Source organism: Meriones unguiculatus, chromosome 6 (assembly GCF_030254825.1).
Source record: "Meriones unguiculatus strain TT.TT164.6M chromosome 6, Bangor_MerUng_6.1, whole genome shotgun sequence".
In the NCBI taxonomy this organism is placed as follows: Eukaryota; Metazoa; Chordata; class Mammalia; order Rodentia; family Muridae; genus Meriones; species Meriones unguiculatus.
Window position 1 is genome coordinate 58,548,495 of NC_083354.1, and position 8,104 is coordinate 58,556,598.

The 8,104-nt window shown below is 39.1% G+C and overlaps 1 pseudogene; it reads left to right on the plus strand.

The window, feature by feature from the left end:
• The first annotated feature begins 596 nt into the window (after positions 1-596).
• LOC110560609 (large ribosomal subunit protein uL1-like) lies at positions 597-1,196 on the plus strand (annotated as a pseudogene).
• Positions 1,197-8,104: the final 6,908 nt, after the last annotated feature.

Consider the following 8,104-nt stretch of genomic DNA (forward strand, 5'->3'; position numbering starts at 1 on the left):
GATTTTAGGAAAGTTATTAAGACCTATCCTTAAATCTCATCTTTTCATCAGTAATATAAGCAATAGAAATTAATGCAGCCAAACATAGGATTATGTTTAAAGAGTTCACATAACACATCCTACCTCCTTTACTTCCTCAGATAGTTTATTGCATAAATTATTTTATAAAACATTTACATAAGATTACTGTTCCAACCAGTATGGCACCCCAGGACTTTTAAATTTCTCTATATGCACAGATACTGAGGTGAATTAAGTTACTTAGTTACATCATTACTTACCTGAACTCTGAGAAAATAGTAACATTTTGAGTAAAAGGTGAAAGGCATGATGAAAACTGAGAATTCAGGGTTTAATTTCCCCACAGTGAAGCAAAATGTTTTTGTATTCCCATTTTTCAATGGTGAAATAGGGTAAAATGTTACTTTTTGGTAATACCTGAAACTACTAAGAGATGTCTACCTAACATTTTCTAATAAGGCATGTATTTTCATTCCCTATTTTAAAGATTAACATTTATTAAGATAAAATAATGGTCTCTTTTCCGGTTTTCGTGGCTGGAGCAGCCATGAGCAGCAGTCTCTAGCTACACCCTGTAGGAGACGGTGCAGGAAGTCCTACACCGGAACCAGAGCAAAGGCCACAAGTTTCTGGAGACAGTGGGGTTGCAGATCAGCCTGGAGAACTGCAACCCTCAGAAGGACAAAGTCTTCAGGCTCAAGTCCTCTCCTCGCCCCAATCTCTCCATATGCATCCCGGGGGACCAGCAGCACTGTGACGAGGCCAAGGCCATGGATTTCCCCCACGTGGATATCGAGAAGAGGAAACTTAATGTGAACAAGAAGTTGAACAGAAAGCTGGCCAAGAAGTATGATGGCTTTTCGGTCTCAGAGCCTCTGATCCAGGAGATCGCACGTATCCTGGGCCTAGGTCTAATTAAGGCTGGTGAGTTCCCTTCCCTGCTGACACACAATGAAAAAAACGTAGTTGCCAAAGTTGATGAGGTGAAATCCACAGTCAAGTTCCAGATGAAGAAGGTGCTGTGCCTGGCTGTTGCTGCGACGGTGAAGATGACGGTCGGTGAGCTGGTCTACAACATCCACCTGGCTGTCAGTTTCTTGGTGTCCTTGTTCAAGAAGAACTGGCAAAACGTCTAGGCTCTGTATATCAGGAGCACCATGGGTAAGCCCCTATAAACCTTAGTGCTACAAAAAAAAAAAAAAAAAGAAAAGAAAAGAAATTTAAGTGTCATAAAAATAATAACCATTAACTGCAAAAAGAATTTGCATGAACCAGACAGTGCATTTAGTACTCACAGCATTTCCGTGGATCTGTTCCTGTTACCCTTTTTCTTTCTTTTATTTTTGCAATATTTTTATTTGCATATCTCCTTTGTTATTATTATTATTACAGAGAATTGTGGGTTCCTCCACTGAGCTCTCCAGTAACCTAGTAACGAAGGTAACAGTAGCCTCAGACTGGCCCACCTCTGACTCCTGCTAACACTGTGACCTTGCGGAAGTCACCCCGCCACTCTAACCTCCATGATCTCACAAACCTAATGACCGATTGCTTGCCTTTTTTACAGAGCTGAGACAGAGAGTAACACACGGTGAGCGCCCAATACGCAGTAGCTGCTAGAAGTATCCTGAACGCCCTGGGCTCAGGATGTTCTGTTTCCAGCCTGCTTTATGACTTGCACTTGGCAAAATATCATAGGCAAAGACTTTAGACGTTAGTTAAGATTTGCTTTTATGTGTGTGTGTGGGGGGGGGTGTGTATGTACATGTGGGTGTTCAGGAGAATAGGTGTGTATGTATGCCTATGTGTGTATGTGTGTTTGCATGTGTGTGTTTATGTACATATGTGTATTTATATGCACACATGTGTATGTATATAGTGCATGTGTATTTGTGCTCATGTCTGTGTGCCCGCAGGCATGCACACATAAACACACATGTACACAGGTGCCCTAGGAGCCCAGAAGAGGGCATCAGCTTCTGTGGTGCTCAAGTTATAGGCAGGGACACTCCACCCAGTATGGGAGCTGGTAATCAAACTGCGCTAGAGCAGCAAGTGTTATCAACTCCTTGGCTATCTGCCCAGCCAACTTTTGGCATTTTTATAGAAACAGAACAGGCAGACAGACAGGCAGACGAGTATATTTTCTTATCATATTATCTTAATGATATCTAGATGCAGGGATAATTGGAAGTATTAATCGAGGTAAACATAATAGCCAATATAGTTTCACCAGTGTAATTTGAAGAGAATAATCTTGAGAAGACAAGTGACAGAAGTTCCTGAGGCAAGACACTGAAAGGATACATCCAACCTGCTTTCTAGCAAGATCAAAAACTCAGGCCAGCACTGAATATGACCAGCTTTAACTGGAGAGAAGGCAACAGTCTAGAGTTGGAAGTAAAACATGATGGGGGGAATGGAAACAATAAGCTGGTAAAATAAAGGAAAACTCAAAACCGAAATAAAAAACTACAACAAAAACACCTGTTTGTCATAAATAGCTGGATCCAGCTGATAAAAAGCACATTTGTAAGATGTGGTGAGATTTTCCTTCAAGGCCTTTTAAACTTGAAAGTGAAATTCCTGTATGGACCTATGATATTTGAGACATGCCAGTTTTACAAATTTCTTTAGACATATAGGGCTACAGTGACAATGGCATTTTTTTTTTCAATGCAGTTTATTCAGGAACCTTGAACAATCATCGGACCCTGGGGAAAGCCAGCCCACAGCTTAAATAGCCTCTGGGTAGCCAACCCAGGCGTGCCACGTGGGCAATGCAGATAGGTCCACATACATGGAAGCAAGCCAGATCCTCAGCCTTAGCCAAATGTGGAAACAATGGCATTTTAACATCATAGTCTAGGTAAATCCTCTAAAGAAATAAGCTTGAACCTTCAATCTCCTTTCAATTCTTATCTTGTAATAGCAGCACAAAGTTGTGTGTAATGATGGCACACCCATCCATCCACATGTGATGCTGAAACAACACATACATATTTACAAACTCCAAAGAAAAGGAACCCTTTTGAAACAATATCTACCTTTTAGAGGAAAAAAACAATGACAGACTTTTAAAAACAACTACAAATAGAGTTTTAAAAATAATCATCCAAATAAAACAATTCCTCAAAAACTATGTGAAGCCAACCAAAGATCTATTCTCAGAAGCTTAACATATAAACATATGGTCTTTTCCCAGAGCAATATGCCTGTCATGTGAACATCCTTCCTACTGAAGACTTTAAGTGATCTCTTATTTTGTAAGCTTAAGTTCTTGAAATTGTTTCTGTTAAGAGTTTCCTCGGGCTGCCATTAGAGGGCACGAAAGAATAATGTGCAGACCAGAGTCAGATGCATCAAACTCACCAAGAAAGGAAGGACTGCCAGCCTGTTCTGCCTGGCTTGTAAAGAATTGCTCCCTACCCACCCCTCCCAAAAAGTAGTGCTAGAAATAATTTATATGCAAGAACCTGAGATGATAGCAGTCTTCTATAGAGAAATTAAGGTGCTGGTGACTATTTCATGTGTGAAAGACAGGAAAAAAATATTCAAGTTTGAAGAATAATTTTCTGATTGTTTGGAAGTCGGATCTTACTGATTAGGGGTCACTAGGGGACATGTCTAAATAATAGAAAAAAAAAGAAACTGTAAGCGCTGATGGGTGTCAGGGAGCCTGGACAAAATACAGATAGAACTAGAACAGTAAAGGGTCAAACTTCTGTTCATGACCCCCTCCCCCCAAAAAAATATACAAGAAAAATAATATAGACACATATTGTTCTTTGAAATGTTTAGGATCGATTTTGTGATTTCAAAATCTACCCCCATCATACCAGCCCCCTCTGATGTCCCTATGAAGCTCCCTTCTTGGGACCACAACAAGAACAAGAACAAGAACAACAAAAATAGTCAAAGGGAGATTGTATTCCAAAGATGAAAAAATGACCCAGATCTTCTCAGGCTATAAATCATTTGACCTTTGAAGGGACTTTAAATGCACTCTCCCTTCTTAAATGCCATGTTCGAAGCTTAGGGAAAAAAAATAGACCTATATACAAATAAGAGCACAGCTCTTCCCTGTAAGAAATGTAAGAGAAGTCAGTACTGATCCAGTCAGTCCATTCTTTTAACTTTTGGAGGAAAAATACATAGCTTATGTTTCATGGCAATATAAACCCTCTCTTATATAAGATGTGGTTTTGGCAACAGTTATTGAATTCCAGAATAAATTTATGGTATCTGTCCCTTTCTTTAATTTATAAAACAGTAAAATCCCAAGATCGCCTTCAAAACAGACACAATATGTTTCTATCGCACTAGCAAGACTGTAAAGACTCCCCAAAGGGCACTTGGACTTAAGACCTATAAATTTCCTGCTTAAATTTTCAAACAGGAGAAACTAGGGATACATACGAGAACATAAACCCACCTTTCAGGGATAGGTCTGTGTAAGTCTGTATTGCTAACGGGTACAAGAGAAGCCATAAAGGGCAGAAATTATAGTGAAAAGGATCTGGCACTCCATGCTTTGTTTGTAAACACGGGACTCTAGAAAATGCAAAGACAGATGGGGAAAATGCCTTAAAATGCCTATGATGAAAAGGGGTCTCTTGCAAGCCATTTGCCCCACAGAACCACCCAGACTAACCAACAAACATATTTGACGAAGTTCATCAGATATAAATGAAAGAGATAAGAAACAGGTATCCTATGCTTATCATTTATGAAGTGGGTAAAATTGTTTACAGTTAAAATAAATGCTGCTACTCGCCCCTATATCTAAAATTTCAATACAAAATATCTGAGATATTTTATTGGTGTTTTCTATCTTTAATAAATGTAGAAAACATGGATAAGTAGCTAAGGGAAGTTGTGAGTTTCCTTTATCTAGACTGGAAAAATAACCATTGGCAAATGATGCAATCCTAGGACAGTAGCTGTCACAGTAGCTTCATTGATATACATTTACTATAATAATCCCTCCTAAAGCTCTGAATACATCTGTAGCTAATAAACATCTCTCACTCTCCTCTGTTCAGTGTTGGCTGTGGTGTATTTTGTCATGTCCCTTATCAACAAAATAAAGGTAACAAAACAAAACATTTTGCAACCGAGATGAAAACAAAGAAAGGCAGATGGAGTCTGGACTCGGAAATCTAGGCCAAATTTTGTCACTTTTCTTAAGCCACACTCAGCTTTCTAAATGAACAAAATAAGGTAGGTCCTTGTACTTACCTAAAATTTACTTCCCATTAAATTACTGAAAAATCCCCAGACACATTGCAGATACAGAAGGGCAAATCAAGCCTGTTTTTCTTAGACAATTGCACTCATTTGTAGTTAATAATGCTTCACAAAGGCCAGCTTCAGCATCTTTATCTCTTCCCCTTGATTATGACTTTGCAATCACATTTCCTTCTTTCACCTCAAATTTCTTGCTGCCATCTAAAGCCCTACCAGCTTCTGCCAGATTGGAGAGTTCTTTCTTTTGTTTTTATTGACATTTTCAAACACTTTTATAATGAAACAGTGTTTCCACACCTCATTCCCATCTTCCTGCCACCATCCCCCCCCACCCTCCACTGGAGAACATTTCTTCCCAGCAAGTTCTCTTCTATATTCATATGTTCTTTTTCTGTGAGGATCACTGGGTCTAGTTTGAGTACCTTGTCTGAGGCTAGATGGAAGGATATTTACTAACAAAGGCAACTTCTGAGTGGCTATAAAACTGAAGAAAAAATTACTGTACATGAGTGACAATTCTCGTTCACTAAGCTGTTTCCAGGCAAAACAGAATACCTTCCCAGCTCATGCCACCACCTTTATCACTTTGCCTTCTATCCCCTAAGTCTTGAATACAAATTCTCAGAAAACGTTGAGCAAACAAAATCATTAACCATTAATCTTTTCTTATTCTGAAATCAAACCTGGGTAATACATAATTTTCGCACTGAAAGAGCACTTAGAAAATATAATAAGGCCAATAATTGCTTGAAAATATTTAAACAGACTTACAATTTTGTCATATGGTTTAAATATCTGAAGGGTTAAATTTTATTATTATACTCTGGACTCTTAAGTGTTTGTTTTGTTGGGTTTTTTTTTTTTTTTTGTATTGTTGTTGGTTCTGTTTTTGCTTGTTTGTTTTAAAACAGGGACTCACTGTATAGTCTGGCCCGGAACCCAAAGATCCATCTGCTACTCCCTTTCAAGTGCTGGGATTCAGAGCATTCAGCACCACCTCTGGCTTGGTTCTTATATTTGAATGCAAAGCTCAGCTTTTAAATAGACAGCAAAACACATTAGGAACCGTCCTTTGGTTTCTGTACTCCACCCATCAAAAAGCATAAGGCTTGTGGGTGATGAGGCAGAGCACATCCCTACAGCGGTAGTCAGACTTTGAGAGTGCCATCCACTCCACAGCTGAAGCAAACTTCTCAAATGTCTCCGTGTTACCACCTTTAAAGAGCTAAAACCCAGAAACAGTTGGTACAGGGTCAGTTGTTCTGAATTTTTCTATAAAATCTTTCATTGAAAACTTAATAGCACAAGATGCCCAACCTCTATTTCAAATTGTATTCCTGTCTTGAAACCCACTTACAGGAACTTTTTCTTTTAAGTAAATATTTCTAAACAGCATTAAAAGGCTGTTACAGTATCAAAGTCAGTTGACTGTTCCTTGGTTCTTGCTTTATGTCTTTGCATCTTAACACATTCTTTTTTTTTTCCAAAAAATTCTTGACATTATTAACCAACAGATAAATACAAATTAAAAGTATTTTGACATTACATCTCATCTCAGTCAGAATAGTTATCACAAAAATAAAATCACTTTAAGCTTATGTGGAAAGAGAAGTCCTTATTGATTGATGATGGGAGAGTAAACTGGTACCACCACCATGGTGTGGCAGTTTCTCAGGAAATAAAAACTAGAACTTCCATATGATCCAACTATCCTATTCTTTTTTTTTTTCAATGCAGTTTATTCAGGAACCTTGAACAATCATCTGACCCTAGGGAAAGCCAGCCCACAGCTTAAATAGCCTCTGGGTAGCCAACCCCAGTGTGCCAAGTGGCAATGCAGATAGGTCCACATACATGGAAGCAAGCCAGATCCTCAGCCTTAGCCAAATGTGGAATTGTTTGTGACAGAGAGCACTCACCATCGGGAAGGTAGAAGGCGGAAACCAGCTCCATCTTTAAGACACAGCATTCTGCAGCTCTCTACAGTTCCCCCTTTTTGTTTTATATGCATCAGGCAAGAGTAGAGGTCTGATCTCTGATATTAGAAATAAATTGGCCTATGTTGTATGTCTATATGAGTGAGTATATACCATGTGTGTCTTTTTGCTTCTGAGACAACTCACTCAGGATGATCCTTTCCAGATCCCACCATTTACCTGCAAATTTCATGATTTCCTTATTTTTCATTGCTGAGTAATATTCCATTGTGTAGATGTACCACAATTTCTGCATCCATTCTTCAATTGAGGGGCATCTGGGTTGTTTCCAGCTTCTGGCTATTACAAATAAAGCTGCTACAGACATGGTTGAGCAAATGTCCTTTTTGTGTACTTGAGCCTCTTTTGGATATATGCCCAGTAGTGGTATGGCTGGATCTTGAGGAAGCGCTATTCCTAGTTGTCTGAGAAAGCGCCAGATTGATTTCCAGAGTGGTTGTACAAGTCTACATTCCCACCAGCAGTGGAGAAGGGTTCCCCTTTCTCCACAACCTCTCCAGCATGTGTTGTCACTTGAGTTTTTGATCTTGGCCATTCTCATGGGTGTAAGGTGAAATCTCAGGGTTGTTTTGATTTGCATTTCCCTAATGGCTAATGAGGTTGAGCATTTCTTTAAGTGCTTCTCTGCCATTCGGTATTCCTCTACAGAGAATTCTCTGTTTAGCTCTGTTCCCCATTTTTTAAGTGGATTACTTGGTTTGCTGCTTTTCAGCTTCTTTAGTTCTTTATATATACTGGATATGAGTCCTCTCATAGGACAAACCCACTAAAACCTGTGCATCTAAAGAAACTAAGCAAGAGAGAGGACCCTAACTAAAACGTCCAATCCCCATCCA